The sequence below is a fragment of the Lagopus muta genome, chromosome 7 (genome assembly GCF_023343835.1).
Source record: "Lagopus muta isolate bLagMut1 chromosome 7, bLagMut1 primary, whole genome shotgun sequence".
Classification (NCBI taxonomy): domain Eukaryota; kingdom Metazoa; phylum Chordata; class Aves; order Galliformes; family Phasianidae; genus Lagopus; species Lagopus muta.
Window position 1 is genome coordinate 41,827,006 of NC_064439.1, and position 23,930 is coordinate 41,850,935.

The following is a 23,930-nucleotide window of genomic DNA, read 5'->3' on the forward strand; positions in this document are numbered from 1 at the left end:
TGCAGTGTTATTCCACTGTAAAAGATGGTAACAGTAGCTGGTGCTGGTTTTTGCTGAATAAAACAAAAATGCCAGTTGGTTACTGGCTCGTCTCTTTTGGATGCTATCACCTTTGCTCGTCGTCTGTTGGTAATGAACATGATCAGGCATATGAGAAAGATGGAGAATTTGGCTGCAATGAACCAGAAGTGAGATCAGTTGATGTTCTGCTGTTAAACACCCTCACAATAGGGAGCCTCTGACTCCGTTCAAGATAATAGACAACGAAGCTCTAAGACAGGAGCAATTTAAATTACATTTTAATCAACTCTCAGGAGGGAAGAGAGCATTATGTGAAAGCATTAATAGAAAAACAGCAACGTTTCTTATGCTGACTATCATTTGTGTGCATTATGCCCAAACAATCTGATGAATTAACAGATTATCTTCTAATACATTGAAACACACTTCAGATACCCAAGTCTCTGAGCAAGTTTTGTTTAAAACCTGGTAGAGGAGTGGGGGTGACAGCAGTGAAGACAGTGTACCCACCACTGTGTGAATTGGAATGGAGATGTTTTGGTTTCCTCAGATTTTTACGCACCCTATCAATGCTGCTGCAAAAAGCTGTAATCTGTGCCCACACTGGAGACCTGGCCTCGAGCCCAAGGAGTAGGCTGCGTGCTCATGGCGCTTGTCGTTCCAGGAGGAAAACTCAATCAGCAAACATACTGAACAGAAAAATTGTTTTGTGTGAGGTATCACTGACAGAGACAAAACGGCGAGTGCGCTGTGTTAATCCCGCTTCTCAGGCTGCAAATGGAAACTGCTGCTTAAGAGCAGCAAATCAATTTGCTAACTGTGGCTCTAGAAATAAGGTGTGCTACAAATAGAAAATTAATGGAAAACGGATAACGTTGTATGGATTGATCAATGGAAATGTAAGAGAAGACAAATGATGTGTAACTTTACTTTTCCCTTCGCTGATCAACTTCACGCCCACATGTAACCAGTACAGGGAAAGGGAGAGATCACATTAATAAAAATTAACCAAGCACGCTGAACACCACTCCTCCACAGCCCTGAGGAATTAGAGCAGGAAGGAGAAAAAATGCTTTACACGAAAAAGCTTGTACTGCCAAGACTCTTGGTTAACATGAAGTAGAGCCGCCCTGTGACTTACGTGATTACCAAACCCACCAGAGTGTAGTGAGGAGATACTGGGAAAAAGGCAAAAACATAAGCAGGGGCATTAGTATTGGGAGAAGGGATGATGGCTGAGGAGCTTACATTGAGCTAGAGAAAATGCTAATATAGGGTGACTTACTTTATGCTCATTGCCATTACTGGGTTCAGTTGTGATAGTGACCAGTGATCTGTATGTCATGATTTAACCTCACTGGAGACCCCAGGAGCTATTCTGGACACTGATTTGGGATTTCTTGCAGTGAAAGAGAGGGAAGAATGTTGCTTCCTAAGGCTGGGCAATGCTAATGAACTTTGGAGGAGACGAAGCAAAAGCAGACCTATTTAGCTCAGAGGTGCGGTCGTGCTGCCAAGGAGAGCTCTGACCAGCTCTGAATGCCTGCAGCTGTGCCACCTTCCTGAGTGTTCCCTGGTCTTCCTTCTGGAGTAGAACAGCAGGGTGACTCACCACATCTACTATGTGCAACTATGTCTGAATGAAGCTCTAAATACTCACATAAGTACTCTTGGAGAGCTGGTTATTCTACATGGCCAGAAACTCAAGCAGTATTTCTTGTTCTCTCCAGGCATGGGATGATGGAAAGTCCAGGCAGAATCTGTTCTTTTTGAGCAAGGATCTATTTTTCAGATAATATTTTTCATAATGGTGGGGTTTTTTTAACACATTTTTCATTGAAAATTTTGATTTTGTCAGTATTATTTTGTACTAACCTGTTTAAAACTGAAAACATGAAAGTTTCTTGAGGTTTTGAAGCAAGAGAGAAACCTGAGGGACATTTCTCTTCAGAAAAAAAAAACACAAGTAGATTATTATTTTTTTTTATATTCCATGATACCTAAAACTTAGCTGCTTTCTCTCCTTTTCAAAATTGGAAAGGAAAAAAGAGTAATGCAGAGACAGTTAAAAACTGGTCTCATTTATCTTTTAGCAAATATTTACCAAATTCTGACTAGGAGCACTTCTGATTGGGCATTCAGGATTAAGCCATTGCAGATGGAGCTCCTGTTAGTGCTGGCTTACGCTGGCTGCTCTGCAGTCTCTTGCAACTCCTACTCATCAGCACACTCCATCCACACTGGGCAGCCAACCATCTTCCTGCAGACAGAAGGTTTCATCAATGCTCTTTCCAAAGCCAGAGCATCTTGAGGTTTATCTGGCTTTCTGTCACCGACTGCAGTCATCACAGCATAACTTTGTATTAAGATCATCCCATTTTCATGAAACAGATCCAATCCCAGCGCCATTGCAGCAACGCTGTGTAGGAGCCCTGCTGCCAGCTCTGCTCTTGAGAGGTTCAGCCTTGCACAAGCTTTCTGCAGCCAAGTGTGTTTCTCAGTCTTTGGCAGAGCAGCATGTCTTCACCATGCCTGATATCTTGCTTCTGGTGCTAATAAGAAATGCAGAGTGGTGATTTCCAGGGTGGTAATTGTCCTTCCACTAAACATTCAATTGTCCTACATGCAGAATCAGTTTATAATTAGTTCATAATTGTTTTGGGATGTTGAGTTACATTCTGGGGGGAATAGTTTCTTTGTTTACTTACTTTCCTAAGTGTGAATGAATGTAATAAACACCAATCTGCAACAGGTCAGTGTGACCGAGCACAGTGAGATATCCTGCTGAGATCAAATTGCATCCAACACCACCAGATTCGGGCTCCACTTGTTTACCTGGGGAGCAGAGAGAGAACTGGGGAGAGGAAGGTCAGAAAGGGACATTCAGTTGCAAATGTGAGACAAATGGGTGACCTTGCAGATGATGTGTGCAGTTGAGTAAATCAGACAGCATTTAAATGAAAATCCAGGTGATGAAGGAAGGAATGATGCGCTGAGAGGGTGCATGAATCAAATTATTCTGCCTGTGCTGTTCATCTGGCTCTAGAAGCTAAGCAACTTTGATATTCTTGCATCACGAGGTGAACATACTCATCTAGTATTTTGGCTGCTTGAAGTGTCCCTGCCTGGATTCACAAAGGGCTTTTAATCTGGAATAGCAAGTCATCCCAAGGGGAGCACTGCATCTGAATCTTCAAAGATGCTCTTGTCTCATTGGCTGCTAGTTATGCTTATTGGTAGCCTGCAGAAAAAGACTCATTTTGATGAGAATTTCATGTACAAATAAAGCAAAACTCAGCACTCATCTCCCAGGTGATTATCTTCACAGCTAACCCTCCCCTTTCCTATGATGCTTCCTGTTCAGCAAACTTCACCTCTTGTTCTTCACCAGTTAAGGTGTCTGGCAAGATACAGGCATGAGTCTACAGGTGGGCATTTTGGATGCCATTGTTCTGGTGGTGCCAGATCCACCTTATCTTCACATTGCCTTTGGCAGTAAAGGCAGCACTAGTATAGAATCAGAATATTCTGAGTTGGAAGGTGACCACAAGGATCATCAAGTCCAACTCATAGTAGTCTGAGGCAGCAGCATCCATCAGCTTGTGGCAGTGGCCAGGACCCTCCAGCCATGCTCTACGTGCACAGCAATAATCATTTAGAGCACGAGGCACTGGTTACACTGGCAGATAACAGCTTAACCTTCTAGTCAGCTTTCTGCCCCAGATCCTCCTCTCAGCCAACACTGGCTTTTTGTGCATTGTTCAGCTTTTAGTTGCATGTGTTCTTTTCTAGGTGCCATGATGGCAGTTCAGGAGAACTGGGTTTTGCTTCAGCAAACACAACCTGCTGACACTTGAAGCATTATCTGTTTCTTTATACTGATTTCATGCAAACTACTCAATGTCTTACTCTGCTGTTTCCTTCTGTCTGATAAGGACTGCAAGTCAGGTGCTTGGCAGGAAAATAGACAGAGGTCAAATCTGAATTTCACATTTCAGAGAGACTAGTACATCAGAAAAGAGCTGGAGGTCAAAGACAACCTTTGCCCCTTCAGTGTGCTTCTATCTCCTTGACTTCAGAGACGATTTTTTTCTGCACTTCTCCTATGTTTGAAGAAAGCCACAGAAGATGTCAGGAATCACTGAAAAACTTAGGAGAACTTTCAGTCTTGAAGGAGAGCTCTACCAGCTTTCACTGGATGTGCATTTGTACCTCCTACCTCCACAGGAATCAAGGTAGCTGCTGCAGCTTTACACCTGAGTGTGCGAGACCAGAATCACAGTGGAGTTCTGCTGACCAGAAAAAAAAAAGTACAATCAATTTAAAATCAATCTCTCACTTGCTTACCTTGTAATTCCCTCACATTCTGTTTTCTTTTTCCTCTTTCCTTTCCTTCTTCCTTTTTTTCTTCTCTCTTTTCTTTCCCTTCACCAGCCAGAGGTGTACAAGACAGAAGTGTTGAGTATGATATAAAGAACACGATCTTCATACGCTCAGAGTCATGTTTCTGTGGTTAAGGTGATTGTTCCTAGTCATTTCCATTTACATTCTGGCACGAAAATCTCGTGTGAAGATGAGGATTTTATTTTGAGATAGTCATGTATCGTCAGGAATGATAAAATCTGCTGGTGTAATCTCTGCGTAGCAGTGCTGAAGTACATTGTGAGATTTAAATAAAAAAAATATCTGTATCTTTTGTATTGATAGGAACTAATATAACTAAATGCACTGCAGTTTTAATTAAATTGTCAGTGTAGTGACAGTGACGTTGAAAAGGTGGTTGCACAGTCACTCCTTTTTAATGATGGCCCTTCTCTGTAATTGGGTTAATTCCAGATTTATGAGGATTAGAAGAGCCATATACCCTGCATTCTTTCTTGGAGATTCTTGTAGGAGACTGGAAGTATTGTGTAATAAAGTGAAGCCATAGGCAGGGTAATGATAGATAATTCTCCCTTTCTGAAGTCATGTCTTGTGCCTCCTGGAACATTTTCAAATCTGTTCCGACGTGTCCATCCCTGCAGATGGATCACCACGTGCTGGCCGTGTCATGCACCGAGTTATCTTATAACAACCCTGCCTCTTCACACATCCAAATCCTGACGTCGAAACCAGCTAGGGTCTCACTGCAGCTTACTGGATGGCAGCGTATTCATATAGTGAAGTCCCCAGTTCAGGTGACATTGCACACTTCCCCCCACACATCTGGGGAATTCAGAGTTTAATTGCACTGCAACCAATGGCTGATGCGTATCCAGTGAGGCTGGAGCAGGGCTGGAGTGTGCAGGCTGGGTATGCACACTGACATCCACCTTGTGAACCAACCTTGTTCACTCAAGAACACCTTCCATTTCTAAAGTAAAATGCAGAACTGGAAATACAAAGTGGTGATGAATGTCCAGCGCACACGTGCAGCATGGCTGATAGCGTTGCCTGGTGACAGGAGGGATGGCAGAGCCCTGCCAGCAGCCAGCACAGCCAGCACAGGTCCTCATCAGGGCTCAGCTTTGGCCCCGGGGGAAGGAGAAGGCCCCACAGATTGAGTTTTAGAGACCGCATACACAGACACACATGTGCAGATACATACGTATGTTTCTTTTTGGAATGCAAAATGCCATCCTGAATAAATAAGTACATGCACGCCTTTTTTTATCTTGTACCAGACACTTGTGTTTTGCTGTGAGGTGCCTACAAAGGGCTTTGAATAACAGCATGTTCCAGTGAGGAAATTTTTCGCATCCTGCTCCTTTGATCACGGTGGCATGGTGAGAAGGAAGCAGGCTGTCTTCATTTCTGTAACGAGGCAGGGTGCCCAACTTGACAAGAAAAAACAGTTCTTCCCCTACAGATTCGCTTTTTATGACCGAAAGAGCATTAGAACAATTTATGCGTTTGTAAGTGCATTAGAAAGAGGCTTGAAAAGAAAATTGGCAAATTCCTCAGGAATCAGCAATTTCTTCACTCCTTAGCATATTCCAATTACGTGAAAATATCATCTGTTTTCCTTGGTTTTCTTTAGTGTGGTTCCCACAGTTACAAAGCTGGTTTCATTTCAGGTTCCTCCTGCTGTACATGAAACTGTTAATCAAAATTTGTAATCATGTCAGTGAGCAAAAACGTTTACTATGGCAACAACTGTACCAAAGCCACAAAAGCTTTAAGCACACTCCTAACAGACCCCAGCAAACGATTTTGGTTTGGCCAATCTTGGTCCCAACCAGAGACCTCCAAGCCCCAAACCATTGCTCATTGCCAAGAGAAGTACATGCTCTGAAAGGAGATTTACAGTTCCATCTTGCAAGGACAAGAAATAGTTTGGATCTCTCAATTGCTCCTAAATGTTTTATTCAAATGTTGATGAAGTTGTCTGGAAAGGGAAAAAAAAAAAAAAAAGAATTTTTAATTTATAAAAATGTAAATAATTACCAAAGGAAACCATGCAACTGCATTAAAGCTCAAAGACCTTCTACTTCTAGCTATTTCTTAGAGTGCAGAAGATTAGAATTAAGAAAAGCTATTAAACTACTGAATACCAGCTTTTAGAGTAACTGTAATCTAATAAAAGATTAACCCCTCACAACAGATCTGTATATATTGCCAGTACAAGGTTTTTGACTGATTTGTTGGAGGCATCACTTTCATCACAGGCTAATGACTAGATAAATTAAACAAACTCATCATAAAAGGGTTTCAGAATGCTTTCTTGTGGTAATAAAAATTAAATGCCTGCAATGAAAAGTGAAAATATGAATACACAAGAGGGACAAATTATTTGAAAGGAATCGTAAAAATTGTTAGGAGAATTAAAAGTAATTGCACATACAATGGTGATATCTCTCGGTGTAATTCTGGCTTCCAACAAACAAAAAATATCGGCTTGGTTTCTAAATTATAGTAGCATTAATTGAAGACAATGAAGAATAAGAACTCCATCTTTTAAAGGCATTTTCAATTTATAGGCTGCATTGTGCTGAGACAGAGTGCTGAATCCACTGAAAATCATTTCATGTTTAAAATCCTGACCCATGCTACTCACCGGAATGATATGCAGCCCCAGTTCTAATTACTTGTGGTACACAGGATCGATGGATTTTCTTTTCACTTGGGATTATCGGGGGAGAAAAGAACAGGGCATGTCTAAGCACAAGACCTAGTGAAATATTACCTAGTTCTTTGAGTAGCCAGGAGGTTGGAGGGACGCGTAGATGCCCTGAAAGGTGCTTTTCTGCAACTCTGAATCCATGAGGTTGAATAGCAGCCAACTCTTTTAAAAGACTGTGCAGTAATGAACTGTAAAAAGGGGGCTAGCTGAGTGAGATAGTGTTTTATAAACAGTAGGAGAGAGATTTTGGCCAGCAGACAGACTCCTTCCAGCATCCTGATGAAGCACACATCAGTCTTCCTGCTGGGATGTTTCCCGTTGGCATCAACTCAAGCCACAGAACTTTGCATCTTCCAAAGGAGACTTTAGCATTAATGAAATCAACAAATATAAATTCAGATAGAACCTTTTAACTTCAGATGGCTTCTTTGTGCGTTTTAGTATTACTGAACACAACTGTAATCACCAGAACAGCTAAGACATCTGAAGGGGTGGCAGTGATATATAAATACAGCATACATCTACGGATTGGTGTCAGGTTCACCCACCTCAGTGGGAGCTTCAAGCTGTGGCAGTTAGCTTGCTGTTAATAATGCAAAATACAGCTCCAAGACTCCCTGTGCAGGAGAAGAAAACACAGCCATCCATGCCTGTTTATTTTCCCCTTCTGTGTTTGCTCTGTCTCTGTTAATTGCAGGGGAGTTGGACTAGATGACCCTTAAAGGTCCCTTCCAACTCTTAAGGATTCTGTGATTCTGTGCCTTTTATGTGCCTTTTGGTTTCAGTTTTTTCATTACCTGGGTTTCTTCATTTTCTTCAAATCCCTTCAACTGGATGGGATTACCTTTCTGACAGTGGGCTGACTTCTGTAAGGTGCTAGAATATATGTTCACATACTTAACTTCACATGTTCACATTCGATAATTTCTGTCTGGGAGAGTGGGGGAAATTGAATGGAAAAATTCCTTTTGCTTTCAGTGAAATCTAATAGAAAGATATTTGTCTTACGTTACCACTGTACTCTTTGGACCAAGTTTTCTATCATTGTACACCAATGCATTCATTTATAGGAGCTGAATGTGACCAGAAAAGAGTTGAGACATCAAATAATAGAAAAAAAAAAGAATAAGTTGCTGTAAGATCTTTCAGCCTAGATGTTGATAAGTGAGTAACCTCTCTAACGCCAGATTTAGAAGCACAAATGCTCTGTTTACTTCCATTTTACCCATAGTTGGTCCAATATATTTTGATTAACATGGAGTCATTCAGGTAATCCACCAAAAGCCTGGCCAGATTCATTAGCCTTCATCAACCTGCTGCATTCACCAAGTTGGTTGAAAAGCATCAAAGTCAAATCCCTAGATCTCCAGTATATTTTTGTTACTCAGCAGCAACGGTTCTTCATCTATAAAACCTTTCAGGGTTTGCTGATAGGTAAGTTATGATTTCAACTCTCTGGAATATTTGAGGCAGAGTATTGGCAATTCCAGCTCTTCCAGGATGCTGTGTCAGCAGTGCTACTTGATATGAAACGTAAACTTGATGATGACCTTCTGTTCAGCTGTGAATTTCATTTATGTTATACCTGCACTCTCAAGTTCCCTTGATTTTATGGCACACAAGAGAAAAAATGGCTCATAAGGATCTTGACTAGCCAAATCTTAGTGTTAACTTTTATGTCAAAGCTGTTGATACTTGACGGTTTCTAGTGTATATGTGTTCCATAGACCCCCAGCACCTATAGCATAGTAACAAATACAGCCCTACAAACTGAGAAAAATGCAAACCTCAAAGCTGCCAAATTAACTAAATTTGTCAGAGAAGCAGTGAAAGCATCTGCAGGCTGAATCTCATGAATTTCATAAGGAAGAGAATCCCCCCAAATTGGGGCCAGGCACATTCCAGATGGCACAGATGGTTTAGCAAGTGACAGATTGGAAACAGAACCCAAATTATGAGCAAGTACATAAACAGAAATCAAAATTTCTCCAATAGGTAGGAGTCAAAGTCTAAAGGGTCTTCAGAAACAATAATAACATGCTAATTTTAAGACTCCAAAGGTAGCCAACTGCAATGCCAGAATAAAGATGGAAGATGACAAGTTGTGAGAAGAGCACACAACTTTTAAGGAGCTGCCAAGCTTGGAGTAGATCCTAAAAAGAGAACCCCAAATGCAACTATAATCCAACCTGGAAACTACAGGTAAACAAGTCAAGATTTTGTTAAGTCATTGCAAAACTGATCTGAAAGCTGGATAGAAGGGAAAAAAAAGACTTTGTTAATGTCTTTTTTTAAATCAAAATGTGATTTTGACTGACTTGTTTGAGAGCCAATTTATAGATGGGTGAAAATGTGCAAATTGTGAAAACAGTACCCGTGATCATGTGAAGGAAATGTGTGAAATCAATAGGAGCAATGAAGGAATCAGAAGCAAGAATATTTCGATACCAATAAGGAAGGGAAGGAAGTCACACCAGAGCTAACCCACAAAACAACATATGGGGAAAAGTGCGAGGAATCGTAGCTCAGAATTAAAGGAAGACTGATTATGGTACATTTCAGTACCGTATGTGCTATGTTTAAATTCAAGACAGCAGGAAAACAGAATTAATAAAATAATAATGCTAATGACATCGTAGGAGCATTCTAAGAACCTGTGAGTGTGAAAATAGTAATTGTAGGTTTCTGTTTATATACGCATACATATCTGTATGCACATACACATCAGGGTGCACATAGATATTTATACACACAGATACAATATATATGAATAAGATTTTATAGCTGCATTTCCCTTTAAGCCATTGGCAATCCAGCCATCCTGTTGGTGACAACACTGTCATCTGTTACTGATGGACCTTGGATAATAAAAGCAGGCTGTGGTTTTTATTCATGTATGTGACCCAGTGAAGGATTTATGTAGAGCCAGAGCGATGGGGAACATGCTGGAGTTGGCATTCTCTCTCCTAATACCTCCCAGGCTCTTCTGGCATTGTAGAGGAGGAGTATTTTGCTGGAAGAGGGAAATACCAATAAAAGAAGTGATGATCTGGTCTGTCAGGCCAAATGGCACGATTAGCACTTCTGTATGTTCCTCCTACAGGGCAGCTATGAACATACTGTCTCCTGTCTATTATGGACCTGAGCACATTCACCTTCCTACAGCCATGCACTGTGGATGAGAAACACCACAGCAGCTCTGCTGTGTCCCACCATGCACATACATTCCTCTTTTCAGGCTTGTAGAGTGTCATTTCATCCCACAGGTTTTGTCTGTCCTTTTATCTGGCTCGGTGTGGTAAGCGTGCATCCATGGGAGCCAAGTCAAGCTCTGGATTTGTTCTGTTTGGAGTTTGTTCAATTTGGAGGAACTACCTTACAGCAGATATTACTGCATAGTACTTCAGGGCAAAGCTGTATCATATAGCTGCAGTGTCACCCCACATCAGGAAACACTGTCATCGAAAACAGTACGTGTAGCCTATGAATAGACCATAAGATGTTTACTAGAGAAAATGAAGCAGGAAAAAATAACCATCTCTAAGCAGCTGTACCTCCTGGCCAGGCATGTCCCCTCTATTCATCCTTAACCCGGGCTATCTGCACTACCATCTTGGTGCCTCTTCCCCTGCTGTTTTATTTCCCCGCCTTTCTGAATGTCTTTGATATTCAGATCAACTCAAATATGCTCTCAGATCAAGCAGTGGAAAAAACAATACTTTGAGTCACAATTATAAATCCTAGATGGAGGTTTTTCCTTGTGTCTGCTCCCCCCTCGCCTCGCAGCACCAGCGTGCTTTCAGGACTGACACTACCTGCCTTCCCTTTTTGCCTGAGCAACAGAGAAAGCTCCTCTGGGGGGCAAGCAGAGACCCCCAAGCTTCAGTCTCTGATGTGCAGCATCTGCTGAGCCAGCAGGAAGGAGGAAGGCAGACTTACTGGGGGGAAATACACATCCTGGGGTACAAGCAGCAAGCCCTTAGCATAATGAATTGGCAGGTTTCATCTGGTGAGGGGCGACACGCTTAATTACATGTCTCCAGAGAACTGTAGGTACTGGATCATCTCCTAGAAGGGGAAGGTGGTAACAAAGGTGGAAATGCAGTAGGTGTCATGGTGTGCAGGGGCTGCAGCCCCTTGGAGATGCTGCAGCATGACAGATGTGATGGCACGGTGAGGGCATCACATGGAGCTGCTCCTGCTTTGTGTCCCCAGCACAGCAGGAGACCCTATTAAAATGTGAGAGAACTACCAGCTTTCTTGCAGAAAAATAAGAAATTGTGTGACAATTTGTCCAGCCCCAGGCTTCAGCAAATGAATGGGAATGTTGTCAAGGAAAAGGCCTATTCCTACCTCTCTCCTCAGTTGTTGTGCAGGACTCCTGGCAGTACCCATGTGGGTGCCAGCTTTAGGGCTGTGCTAGGTGTGAACAACTAATTGCTAATTAGATACAGCTGCAGGCTGCGGTCCCAATTGTTGTGAGCAGATATTTAAGGGAAAAACATTGACACATTCTCTGGAAATAAAAATGTCTGAAATCTCCCTGTGCTGCAATCTGTGATTGGAGGTGATGGGTTTCTTTCACTGAAGGCTGGGGCCAACATTGCATGTTGCATCCCTGCTCAGCAAAGCAGGTGCTGAGAAATGTTCCTGATTGTTGGGAATTCCTCTGCAGTACTTGATACTCACATCTTCTCCCCATTGGAGTTGTGGTTGACTTCAAAGGGAGCGAAAACTCAAACTGGGATTCTGCAAAGGTCTGTTTTGCTGGCACCAGCTGTCTTGAAAAATGCCAGGAATCTTCCCACCAGGTGCAGATTATCTAACCTGTCTTTTTTCCCCCCCTCATTATTCACTTTGCTATGACTGTTAATTTTTAAAGTAATTTTATCCTTTCCTTCCTTACATCCACTTCAGATCCTCAATCCTGCATAATACTTTCTCCCTGACCTCACAGTCTGTTGCCATGGAAATTGGACTTTGTAACTTCACTGATGGATTAAGGAGTAGACAAAAGATAGACTGTGTAGGAAATGAACCTTTATTTGCTAAAGGGGCAAGATTCTGGCTATGGCTCTACTGCAGTCAGGCCTGAAGAAGCCATTTCCAGCAAAGCCCTGGCCCTGCTGTAGCTGAGGTCCAACATGGGATATGGGATATGGGTACAACTCACAGGTAGTACTGGAATAGGGGGTTCCATCCATGCCTCTTGGTTGCTAGCAGACAGAAGGCACAGTTTCATCAGTGTTTGAACTGGCCTTCAAGGTACAAATCAAAATTCATTTACCAAGCTGAAGACACAAGAAGGGAATCATAGAATCATAAAACGGTTTGGGTTGGAAGGGACCTTTAAGATCATCTAGTTCCAACTCCCCTGCTATAAGCCTCTATACCCACTAGACCTCCTACTAGACCAGGTTGCTCAAAGTCCCATTCAGCTTGGGTTTGAATGCCTCTGCACAGGAGGATTTCACAGCCTCACTGGGCAATCTGCTCCAGCGTCTCACAACCCTCACAGTAAAGAATTTATTTCTAATATCTAGTCTATATCTAAATATCTAGTCTACTCTAAAAGGCTAATAGTAAGGCAAGGCCAAAAGTGCATTTAATATTTTGGCTTTACCTAATGTTTGCTGTATAGAGTTGTTAATGTATCCTTAGTTTGGTTGCCTCCCAGAAATCATCCCAGAATCATAGAATTGTAGAATCACTTGAGTTGGAAGGGACCCTTAAAAGGTCACCTAGTCCCACTCCCCTGCAATGAACAGGGATACTTACAGCTATATCAGGTGCTCATAGCCCCATCCAGCCTGACCTTGGATGTCTCTGGGCAACCTTCTTTATATCCAATGTCAATCTCCCCTCTTTTAGATCACACAATGTTATCCCCATGCAATGTGCTGCATGTGTCACTGAGCGAGTGTGCACCTGGCTGGCACAGTGCTCCTCCCAGGCAATTCTCAGCTCTCCCAGTAGTTTCTGCAGCACTTTGCTGACCAGCCTCACATCCCGCAAGGGTCCCCACAGCCTCCAGGGCTCCTCTTGACATTTTAGTTGAATGTGATGCCTAGCAGCACTTGCCTTGAGCACCGTATTGATGTCACTTTGCTGAATGTGAGCCAAGCATCCAAAGGGCAGTGAAGCGGTTAACATGATAATCACGTTGCATCCCAGCTCTCCTTATGACAGAGCTCTCTGCTCCTGTTCATGATGCTGCCACGTTTTCCTCTGAGGGCACGTGTGACTTAAGCAAAGTGGCAGAAGGGAAAGAGGCAAGTCAGCATTCATTGGGGAAAAAATATCTGTAGCCAAAAACAGTAATACTGGTGATTACGATAAGCATCAGGAGTGATTACCTTCACTGTGGGATGCTGTCAGCTGGGACTGATACACTCTGAGGACTGAGAACCCCAGTAAGCATTGGGAGAGCTAGAAAATGAGTAACCAAGTGAAAGCAGGAGGAGGAGCTGTCATCTCACCAGGGCTGGTACTGCTGCTCTGAGAGAAGATGAGAGCTGCAGCAGCTGGAGGAAGTGCAGCTGGCTGCAGGCAGCAGTTAGCATCTGGCTCAGCATCCAGCTCTACTGAACCCTTGTAACTTGGGGCTGCTGACTTCTGGGCAAGTTTAGTCCCTTTGACAAGGATTAGGGCAGTCTGAGCCACTGCTGTTCTGCAGAGACAGAACAGGGCACAGGTATAAAATGAGACCTAAGCTAAGGCTTTAGATTGCTGGAGAACCTTCCACAGATGCTGGTGGCCTGACGATCAGACTCTGAGTCTCTGCAGCTTAAAGAAATCTGAATCTTACTGAACTCAGAGTCATCCTAGACATTCACCAGCGTTCCCAGTCATTGCATGGTCCTTGTCTTCCTTCTGCATGGCAGTTTCCTTCCTGCAATAATCTTGTTATGAAGATGTCACCATAGTATCTTTCCTCTGCATTTCCCACTGACATTGAGGGACCACTCTGCAGTCAGCCATGGTTCTGTCATTCTTTGCCACTGAATCAGGGTCTGCATTTTAATGGAGGATGTAGCAACACTGCTCATGCAATGCACTTCCCATCTGAACCAGCAAACTGATTGCTGGCATCCATCTGTGACACAGCTGTGATATCACCAGTTGAACCAGGAACACTTCCAACTCCGAGTCCTTTCTTAATGGAGCTATACCATACTTTAAAAACATCCACAATGAATTTATCTCCAGTTGGATCTAAATCCTCCAGCAAACTGCAGATTTATTACCTCTGTTATGTGTAAAATATCTTCTTTATACCTCATATCAGCTTCTTTTCTAACCAGATGCTACTTACGGTTATGGCATACTTACATTATAGTCACTTTCCATCATAAGTATTGTGTTCCTGCATGGCTTTAAATGCTAAAGGACACCTTTCTGCCCTGTTGGAAAGGAGGGGGAGAGCAGAAAATCCATGTATTAGCAAAATTGCTGTCATTTATTTCATCGCATCAAGGCAAGTATAGCTGGAATAACCAATCCATTATAAGAGAGGTAATACATCATTCATTATTTGCAGCTTGCTATGGCAGTCCACTGGCTCAGCACATACACACTTATGGATTCAGTATATGGAAAGGTATAATGAATGTACTGTTGGGATGAGCAAAATTAATGCAAATGTTTGCTGCTCTGCAGTGACTGCTGTGAATCAACTGTTTCCCCCTCCCTCCCCATTTGCCCCTCTCTGTACCTGCAGGCAAATGTTCCCCCTTTTGAATATGCATCCCAGAAGTCCCACCAGCGAGCCAGTCAGCTGGGTATTCTACACTTCAGTGGAACAGAAATAGCACAAGGGACACAGGGGTGGTTTGCCATGCTGCTGGGCCCTCCTGTGCTGCTGCTGTGCCATGTGTGACAGCATCTGCAGGGAGCTGCAAACTGCCTGCTTCTCTCCTCCAAATATCTGCTCAGAATCTGCTGGAGGCTCATTCAGTGGCTGCTAGGAAGGCAGGGACAAGCAAGGCAGCTTGGCTGGCGTATGGGCTTGGGTGTGTTTCTTTTCAAGTCTCTTTGTTCTAATGTCAAATCCCACCTGTTCCTTCGCATGCCGCTCCGTGCTGCCTTACGAAGAAAGAAGCTGCCACATGAGGTCCTACCTCATCACAGTCACTTGGTGTTTGACACAACGGGGCATGCTTGAGGTTTGTAGTTTATAGATCCTGTACTCATTAACTATGTGTTTGGGAAGTGGATCCATAAAATAAATCAGCCCCAAGTACATGAGTGCTCCCTACACCACAGGCATCATTCATTCCTGAGCTGCTGTGAGCAGCAGGAGCACCCCCAGGTCTGCTGAGAGCTGCTCCACATGCAGACCCCAGCCAGCTGAGTCTGTATGAAACCCCACTCTCAAAGGGAAGCCAGGGAGAAGCACAGGGTCACCTGTCACCTGAATGTAACTCATTTGGTGTGAAGGACAGCAAAACTTTGTGTTGCAGATGCTTTAGAAATAGCATCGTCATATTATTTTTAAATAAGAATGCTGTATTTTTGCTGAGTGGTAAACATCCTCCTAATTTGTCTCTCTGCCTCTCAGCATTCCCACGTCAGCTAAATGGGAGTTGCATGTGTGCACCTGGGGTAGCACAGCCCCATAAATATGCATGTCCTGTAACTCATTTCCAAACAGGAGTGCTTCCTTATTGCAGTTAACTTCTGAAATCAGACAGAAGACCGTGTGTCAGAATCTGCTCTCAGCTCTGCTCCTGTAATCTCTGCAATATCAGTGCATGGCAGGTGCCTCGTAGGACAGGTCCTGCTCCCCTGCATCTCATTATGAGTGTTAGTGTGGGGATGAACTCAGTGGGGATTCCTTGTAGCATCAGGGGACTGTGCCAGCTTTCTGTCTCAGCAGCGTGAAGCAAAAACAGCAGGGCACAAACCTGGGTCCTTGAGGAAATGCTGTCTTCTGCCCACAGTACTTGCCCTTGATTGCCCCCAAAACTCGGCATCCTTTGGTATGGGCACTTCTGCCTCGGTATTCCTGTGTCTGCCAGAAGAGCTTGATCGGGATCAAACCGAGTCATTCATGGCTCACTAGAGCAGTGAGTGCTTGCAGCGTTTGACAGCATGACAACTGAGTAATGACATGTTTTCACATGGTGGCCCCATGTGATATCTTCAGTGGCTGCACGCTCTGCTGGAGACTCCCTGTCCTGGGAGTGACACATGAAGCAGGGTAGCATACATGGTGTTTTGTAATCAGTGCCTTTGGCTAAGGATGTGCGTGCCGTGATGCTCAGAACATTTTTAAGTGCGAATATTTTTGAGCCAAACAAGAACATCTAGAACCAAAATGTCCTTTGCTGCTATTCTGTGCATCATGTGCAACAAAGGAGGTCAGTTTTTAGGCACCAAGCTTAAATTCCTATTTGAAGCAGCATCCTCCATTATGAGCAGACAGACCTGGGCTTTTGCTTCCACAGGCTCAAATTTTAATAAATCTATTTTGCTCTTTCCAAAGTTGCAGAAGATGAGCGTGGGCTCAAATGTTTCTTGAAAAATGAATGGGTTAGCAAGTCACAACAACTGCAGTGTCCCTGCAGTGCCTGAAGGAGTGATAGGATCAAGACGTGTCTTGATGTAAAAGCCATCATTGTGTTGGGTGATGATAAAACCACAGCACAGGCTTTGCAGCAGCTCGTGTGGTTCTGGCTGCGAGGCTGAACCTGAAAGAGAGCTCTGCTGAAGCTGGTGGGGAGTGAGGAGCTGGGTAAAGCCATGCAGATGTTCCCAGTGGTCATCACGGCAGAGTTGTGTCTGCCAGACATATGAAACAGATTTAAATCACCCCAAACAGCCTATGATTATCTGATCTCAGAGCAAAACTGTCTCTTCTAGGAAAGGAGAAAGCCACAGGCCCACTCAGGAACAAGTTGCATCCTTGCAAAGCTGATTTATGGCCAAGAATTGAGAATTGTTTATTAGCCCTGTGAAAGTAAACCACAATTACAGCTTCAGCTCAGTTTCTGTCTCCAGGCTCCCCTCCATTTTTCAGCTGCACCAGATTTCCCAAAGCACATTCCTCAGGTGGGGCAAGGTACTTCTCAGGCTTGACTCCAGCCTATAGGTGAATATTTTTGAGAACTCTCAGCAAAATCAGCTTGGCTGTTTTTATGATATGTGGGCGTGAAGAGAAACCAGCTACTCCTATTTGTTCCGGTTGCAGCTTCTCTGCCCTCATAACTCAAGAAGAGCTGACGCTAGGAAATTTGAACTCGCCTTGTTTTATAGACCTCGGTGATGAAGGAGAAAACAGTTCATGTCTGAATAAAATCAATTCAGTACTTCTAGAGTTGGGAGCAATTAGAGTTGAAGGCCAAATTCTGCTTTCAATTGCAGCAGTGCAGTCCCACCAAAATGCCATTCTGATGGCAGATTCATCTTGGCACATCCTGTACATATTTATGAAAAAGTTTTTTTTCCCTCAAATGCTAAACAGATCGAAAGGAAGAATGTTGGATTTATTCTGCCTGAAAGGCCCAACTCGTGCTCTGATGCCAATCTGTGAGTTGAAGTACAAATAATGTGCACTCAGCTCAGAGGAGGTATCTCAGCCATATCAGTGGGAGGCTAGCACGATGATCAGAAATACAACAATTGCAGATAATGTTCTTTATTCCCCATATCCATTTATTTCTCATATCCAATATTACTGTTAGAAAATACACACGCTCTACCATTTCATTTTTCTCTATTTCCCTGCCTATTCCTATCTCCATCTTTCTCCCTCCCCCCTGTCCTAGAACATCTCCTCTGTCCTTCCTTCTTCCTTTCCTTCCCCACAGCAGTGCTTTCCACCTGCTATCTGCAGAGATCTCTATAATGGTCCTCCCCATTCCAGTCAGCAGTAACTGAAGACGTAATGCTGTCATTTAAGTGTCAGTTTGGGGCTTTGATATTACATGTTAGTGACATGGAGAAAGATGTACCTGGGAAAGTCTGCCTTTCTTTAGAAATGCAGAACACATGCATGGATTGTATTTGATTAAATAGAAATGTTGTGAGATCAGTCACATACATCCATTGCGTGGGTTTGAGCCAGCCTTTGGTATGGGGTTTTCATTAGGGAAACATTGTTTCTGTCAAGCTGAGGCCTCAAATGAAATGCCACAAAGTTTCACCAATGGAGCCCTTTGGTAAATTGCCCCTGTATCCTGGGATGATAAGCTGCAAATGGTTAAAAGGAATAGACATGCTAAAACTTCTTCTATCTGTAGCATATTTACAGAGAGTGGATTTTTCCAGTCCCTGCCCATTTTGGGATTGTCGTGTGCTGTATCAGGTGAGCTTAGGAAAGCTTTTCTCTGCCATCCCTTGCAGCAGTGTTCTGCTCAGCCAGCAGCAGGGTTTAGCTCAGGTTGGTGCATCAACATAGAGTCTCATCCATTCTGTTCCAGATTATTTTGCTTCTTGTTAACCGGTCAGAGCACTTGACCGAGCCAAGCCTCAGTCATTGTGAGGTACGTTTGGAGGTAAGTAAATCTGATTGTGGCTTCACTTTGAATGAGCAGTCATCCTTTTAAATGTCTTCTGTCTTCATAAGCTGTATACCGTGCTTACTCAGTATGAGATTTTGCTGTAGGTCTGGATCATGCTGCATCCTATGAGACAGTTTGGCCCGGGGTCTTTTACAGTTTTAACAAGTAGTCTTGCAAATCTGGATTTATATCTGCTGTCCCAAAGGAGAGTGCAATGCTTGGACATTTCAGACCATCTCAGCGTGCTCCACCTGATTCTTGGGACTGTCTTTCTTGTGCAGACAGCATCAATAGTTTTTTCTAACTTTTGACTGTTGAAAGATCTTAATGTGCTTACTGGAAGAGGGGCTTGGATCTAAACTATGAAAGACAACATTTTTTTTCCAGTCTGTTTATTAATAACAAAAGTGAAGTATCAAAGTATCACATATAATGTGTATGTTGATAAAAATAACACAGATGTGCCCAGCCTTTTTCCCCCACAACTGCTGCTGTCACCTGCCTGTGCCTGTGAGTACGCAGGAGGGATGGATTGTCAATCCAGAGATTTCTTCTTTGGACAAGAAGACTCTTCAGCGTAATCATATCCACCTCACTGAAAGAAATGTAAATGTACACCGTCAGGCATTTGTTAAGAACGGCATTTGCGTAATCCCCATCAGCATCAATTATTCTGTGGAGGTTGAGTTTGATCAGATTCATTGCTGACAATGAATGGGTGACTCTTTTTTTTAAATTGAGATTACAATTGGTTATTTTGTCCTGTCATCTAAAAATATTATTCAGCTTCTCCCTTCCCCTATCTCTTCCCTTTCCTCTTTCTCCTTGCAATCAGTGTGTTTGTTCAAGGCTGGTAGCTCAACAGTAGGGCAGAGCACGTTCTGACGTGATCCCATTAATGACCTGTGCTGCAGTTGTTAGGCTGGAGCTCCAAAGGGGTTGCTCTGCACTTCTGACTTTGAGTTGTAAAAATATCATCCAACAATGAAGTGCTCTTGGCCTTGCAACTTTCCAGCTACAGAGCCAGCCCCAGGATGGCTCCATGTTGTCTGTGCTTTTTGGGTTTCATAGGGCCAAACGACTCATTGAGCTAAGGGTCTGATCTTTTGCTCTCAGTTGCATGTGAGATGGCCAAATTTGGGTTGCCTGTGCCAGAAATCCAAAAGGATGGGTCAGATCGAATCCCACAAATCATGCTGCAAGAAAAGGCAAACGATCTTCTTCCATCCACCCATTCATCCCTGTGTGACTGGAGAGCAATGATCCATTGACTCTTGACTTCAGTCTTTAGTGGAAAAGCTAGTGCATTGTGGAGTTAAAAGCCTACGTTGAGTCACACAGGACAAATTTTAGCATGTTGTAGAAGAAGATACTGACCTTTATTAAAATTTGAAGGATTTTAAAGACTAATTTCTGTAGCAGCATGCTGGTGTCATCCCTGCTAGGATCTCAGGGTGGTTCTTCTCTCAGGCTGCTATTTGGGCTGCATGGCAGCAAGTAGGAAAAACTTGTGTGTTGAGTGTAGCCCAAAGCTTGATCTACCCTCTTCCTGCCCAGGCCATTACTGTTCTGGACCCATCAAGGGAGTGAGATTTAAAACATTTCCCTTTCATGCAGAAATGAAGCAGAGCAGCTGTCTCCACCGTGACTCAGTCTCTCCTTGGGCACGTCTTTCTTGCAGCCATTCCAAGAACCCAGAAGTATGGCTTTCCAGCAACGCCCTTTCTCCTTCATCCATGTCTCTGTCCACACAGGCATCAAGGTCTGGGATAGATGATGAGACAGAGATGTTAGGACAGTTCAGTGCTGCATGTACAATCCTCTTGGATCACAGGGGTTTTAGGGAGGGAGCAGTAAGAAACCAGAGGAAAGCCCTTGCTCAAGTTAAAGCTTAGCATCACTTGTTTTGGTTTCCAACAATTCCTTGTAATGTTTCATTTTAAAAAACATATACATTTATTTTGTTTCTGGAGATCATTTTAAAAATAGCTCCCAAGGACTACTGTCATCATACACGGCCTTCAATCATGCTCTGCAGAGAGCGGCTGTTCCGTGCAGAAAGGCTCTTTATGCTCAGCTGCTCCTGTGCTCCAGTGAGCACACAGATGATGTACACTTCTTCTGCTTCAGATTAGGGCTGAGTCTTGCACTGCTCCTTCTCCTGTTTCTGGAAATATATCACAGCTGGACCGACTCCAAACCTGGAAAGTTTTAGCTCCATTAAATAATTACTGTGGCAGTTATTTGTCCCTTAAAAACCACAGGCTTATTCTGGAACCGTAATTTTGGTCTGTGCCTGAAGTACATTCAATCCTTGCACCATCCCTTCAGTCCTTTCTAAGCTATTCTACATGCATTTTTAACACGCGCCAAAGATTTTACACATAAAAAAGAGAAAGTTTGGAAGCAGCCCTGAGTGAGTTAGGTAATATGATGCAGATTCAAGGAATAAGTCTGGATTCCCTTTTTCCTCTACATGTCTGTGCCACGTAGCTTGGAATCTCAGCCTCTGCCTTCGACACATGCATGGTATAGCTAGAGCTTCTTTCTACAGATACGCTGAAAAAAAAACCCAAACAACCAGGAGTCAAGCTTGAACTCAGTGCAAAGAGTTTTTGAATGCACTTATTTACTAAAAGCAAATATTAATTTGACTGAGGAAATTAAAAATATGTCAGAAAAAAAATGATAGAGGGCCCAAGGCGCTGCTGATAAATATGAAACATTTGCATCTTGCTAAATGTATTTTTTTCATAATTACTGGTATATGGATCTGTATTGTTCAGAGCCCTAACAGTGAACCTCCTGTGATGGATGCACAATAAAACAGGACTAATTGGGAGCATTAATTTAGGCAGAGGCATAACTTGACGCAGAGCTCTAAGGAAGAGATCCTTTATACTGCCTTAGCAAGCACGATGTGTTTGCCTGCAGTTTGCAAGCTTGGATCACACCACCTTCACAAATCGTTGCAAACTGCTACTATGTCTCTTTTTTTCCTCCTCTGTTTTTGTTTTATTTTCCCACTGATAAATATCTCAGACCCAAGGTCATCTTAAGGAAATAGCTGTAATGCAATAGTAACGTTGCTGTAGGTGCTGCCTTGTTTCTGGCAATGTAACTGACAGTGAATGAGAATGCAGGAACAGCTCCCGGCAGGGACACCTTTGAATAAATATACAGTAAATAAGCCCAGCAGAACGGCGGAGCAATGCATCTGCATGCAGTACATCCCTTCAACAATGCGTGCTCTATGCCTGTAACAGCACAGGAGCTAAGTAAATTGATGGCAGATAATTGTGTGCAGTGTGGTACATTGGCTAAACACCGTCCTGTGAACAGTGACAAATACGCAGCTGTGCTCTTTGTTTTGATACAGGAATGTGAGAATAGGCTTCAAGGTTGCCCAGAAAATGATCATTTTATGTTTTGACTCCATTTTCAGTCAACATTACCTGCACATTTTCAAGTGGAATGTATAGAGTTGCAATTGGCTATCCAACTCAAACTTGGATCATGTCCCCTTACTGGGCTTTTATAAGATCTCTCTTGAAAGAGAAAAATATCCCTCGCTTCACAGTCACGCCTTATTCATGTTATTTCTCTTGGCAATATGCACATTATTGAGCAACTTGTCATGAATGAAGCGCAGGAAAAGTAAAACTTGGTACAAAGTGACGAGCACCTTGAGAACTCACTACGAATTGCAGCCATTGCCATCAAATCAGACTGGCACATCAGTTTCACAAAAATGAGGTCAAACATCCTGCTAGTTTTATGGTTCTGTTGCTCTGTACTGTATATATTTTACAAGAGCTGCTCCGAAAGTAAAGCCTGCTATTTTATTATGTTGTTCTGCAACATCAGAGGCCAGTATTGGTGGTATGGCAATAGGGGCTGAAACCTTCCCACCAGTATTCCATTACATGTTGTTGCCATGTGACAGATGGCAGCAGAGGAGCAGTATGACAGAATGGTGTCTGACATGGAAGAACATATGAAGCAAAGTGTTGGAACTCACACCTTTGTTGCCCTTCTCTGGACACGTTCCAGGGCCTCCATGTCCTTCTTGTAGTGAGGGGCCCAAATTGAACACAGCACTTGAGGTGTGGCCTCACCAGAGCTGAGTACAGAGGGGCAATCACCTCCCTGCTCCTGCTGGCTGCACTGTTTCTGATACAAGCCAGATGATAACTTGTTTTTTAACATTCCTGGAGCAAGCAACTCCTTTCTGTATTTTTGATATGAAAAGTACTGGAGTCCTGTTTAAATATTCTGCTTGACTGAAACATAGATTTCCAACAAATCACATGAAGGAAGCAGTGAAGCAGCCAGATAGTGGTGGTGCTGATGGCTTCCTGTCGGAATGGTTGGGATGGCTGGGACTGCTGCCTGTGGCCACCAGCACTGTAGCTGGGAGAGAACAAAACCTGATCCCCTCTGCTCCTCTGTCTGCACATTCCAGTTATTAATTGCTGTTAGTCTTTACAGTTTCCTGTTTCTCCTTTGGAGACATTGGTCTTCAGCTGCCAGTCATATTTTATCTTTGCTGTTTCCTTTAGTTTTCCTGTGTTCTCCTCTCAGAGTCATTTACATGCTGAATAATGTGACTCATTGTGGCGTGGTTGTCCTGATTTACACCACTGTAGCAGAAGCCACCATTTTTCCCACTGGGGTTTCCTGACACTGCTATCGATGGCCCTCTAATTGGTCCCTCAAGCACGCCTGCCTTTATTTATTTCCGTCTAGTCCTTTCAACTCGGATCGAATGGGGCTGAAACTCAGCACTTTACTTTAAAATTATGTCCTCTGTACAATGCTTCTTGATATTCCTTCTCTGTGTCCTGACCTTTAGTGAAGCTGTTGCTAATATATTCTCTTAGCCACGGTAGTTAATGTTAATGCAAAGACTGATGTCCTCCTGCAGCTTCCATGCAGATATGCCACGCTGAGCACCCTGGCTCCAAACAGGATCTCTTCCATGTGTTTCCCTTTACTCCAGGAATCATTGTACTGCTCCAGTGCAGTGACAGCTGGGGATGCTTAAAACAAGAGGGAGAAAAGGGAAAATGTAATAAGTGCAAAGTGTAACAAGACACTTCTGTCAGCATTATCATTACATTTCATGGGATTGTAACATCTGACTGCCATTCTGCTCCTCCAGCACGTGTCTGCAGAGAACCCAGAGCAGTGTCTAATTGTAGCTCATCCACAACGCTCCAACATCTAATTGTAGCTCATCCACAACGCTCCAACATAAAGTTCACAACTGGTCACAGTTCTGCTGTGCCCCAGCTTCAAGG

General features: G+C 43.2%; 1 protein-coding gene and 1 long non-coding RNA gene across 17 annotated transcripts in view; one reads left to right on the top strand and one right to left on the bottom strand.

Annotated features, from left to right (window-relative positions):
- Window positions 1-23,930, top strand: part of TMEM108 (transmembrane protein 108) — a 226,412-nt gene that overhangs the window by 180,427 nt on the left and 22,055 nt on the right. The gene's annotated exons all lie outside the window — the stretch shown is intronic.
- LOC125696076 (uncharacterized) overlaps window positions 341-23,930 on the bottom strand; it is a 65,329-nt gene continuing 41,739 nt past the window's right edge. For 2 of the 8 annotated variants that reach the window (XR_007378179.1, XR_007378177.1), the window contains exons 3-5: window positions 16,030-23,669; window positions 14,456-14,526; window positions 341-13,367 (exon numbers count right to left, since the gene is read on the bottom strand). This is a non-coding gene — a long non-coding RNA (uncharacterized LOC125696076). The remainder of the gene's footprint in view (window positions 13,368-14,455; window positions 14,527-16,029; window positions 23,670-23,930) is intronic. The other 6 variants (XR_007378184.1, XR_007378180.1, XR_007378183.1 and 3 more) reach the window with 6 other exon arrangements.